Genomic DNA, 1,843 nt, shown 5'->3' on the forward strand with positions numbered 1-1,843 from the left:
TTGAAGTTTTATTAAAGGACTAGTAATTTGCCACATCGACAACCCGAAGGATAAACAAGCTAGTAAAAAAGGTTTTTGAGTAACAACTCCGTCCGGGCAAACGCAGTGTAGAACGAACACCCATTAGATGGAGTGACAACCACAAATGTATTGCAGGGAGTCAATGGAGGCAGATGGTTCAGGACCGTTTCCTATGGCAGGTATGTGGGGGAGACCTATGTTCAGTAGTATACAGGTGATGTCTGAGATGATGATGATGATGATGAATTTGTCATAGCTACAAATGTATTTTTATTCCCGTAAGAGTTTCGGAATATTATTCATTTAAGATATCATAAAAATAATTACCTTAAATTATGTAGATAAGGTATCGAGTGTCAAAACGTCAAAATGTTTGACTAACTTTTTTTTAGAAAAAAACACGTTTTGTTTCAGTGTTGCAAGTAATTGTACTAAAAATTTCCCAGATCAGTAGATTATTCTTAAAATAAATTCCATTAGATCGATATTGGAATTAGGGCGTTTTGCACTTTCGAATCGCGACACTAGCGACATAATGGTTCCATATCCCTCTGGTAGATGCATGATAGTATAACTTGCCAATGCAAACTTGCAAATCGATTCCAATTGTAACCTAATTCCTATCTATTGTTCCATGAGTGCAGTAAAAAGTTGCCATTGGCAATAGATTGGATTGGGGGGAAAGGGATTGTTAGTAATAGAGATTGAGAATCCCATTGCTAGCAATATACTCAACCAAGTCGACCTCCACGCGGTTCCCCCTGGAAACTATCATGGTTAATTCCAAAGAGTGGTTGTGCGTGGGAGAAAGTGCCTTTGATGAATTCATCGTGATCGTCAAATGGGCTAACTGGCCTGTTTTCATTCTCATCTATCACCCTTCACTGGTGCTCCGCCAGCGTATCCCGTTAGCACAGGCGGGGCTGCCATTCCATTTTCAACAATAAAAAAAAAATAGATTGGATTTGTTTATAATATGCTGGTTCCTTTTAATTATGTTGTTATTTATTAATTGTATAAAATTAATTTAAAAATACCGTCTGATGACGTGATTATATTTGTGTTACTATTCATTTATTTTTAGCTTACTTTTTTTATAAAAAAAATTACAATTGTCTGTGTCTATAAAAGTTCATTTTGAACGGGAATGATATCGATATTAGATTCAAGAGTAGATTTTTAAATTTGATTTGGGAATTTGTTTTATATTATAATATAAATATACATATTATTTACATGTATTTATAAAAATTCAATTATTTAAAAACGAAATTATATTTTGTTTGTACTTATATATAAATGAGCGCATACACTGATGTGGCAGGCCCTACTTGGACGAGACTCGCAAAGGACAGAAACATGTGGAAACGGTTGGAAGAGGCCTATATCCTTAAATGGATACTCAAGTAAAGGAAAAGATATAATAATAATAAGAATATAAAAAAAAAAGAATGAATAATTTAATAAGTAAAAGTAATCAATGAATAATTTTTTATAAGTTTATTTTATTAAAAAAATAATAATTATTGAATGAAATTGCATGTAATATTTTTTTTCTTTTTTTTTTAATGGGAAATAAAAGGCTTTTTTATTTTATTTATTATTATTTATGGCACACACATGAAAAACCGAAATTGTTGTTATGGCACACGCATGAAAAACCGAAATTGTTATTTTGCTCTTTTTTTGTATATGTATTCTTTTATCTCTTTTTGCTGTGTACATATGTATTATGTGTATGTTTGTATCGTTACTTGTGTGCTGTAAGTAATACTAATAAATTATCTATCTATCTAATTTTAACATTAAATAAATAAAAGTC

This window comes from Galleria mellonella, unplaced genomic scaffold, assembly GCF_026898425.1.
Source record: "Galleria mellonella isolate WM207_F2 unplaced genomic scaffold, CSIRO_AGI_GalMel_v1 utg571, whole genome shotgun sequence".
Classification (NCBI taxonomy): Eukaryota; Metazoa; Arthropoda; class Insecta; order Lepidoptera; family Pyralidae; genus Galleria; species Galleria mellonella.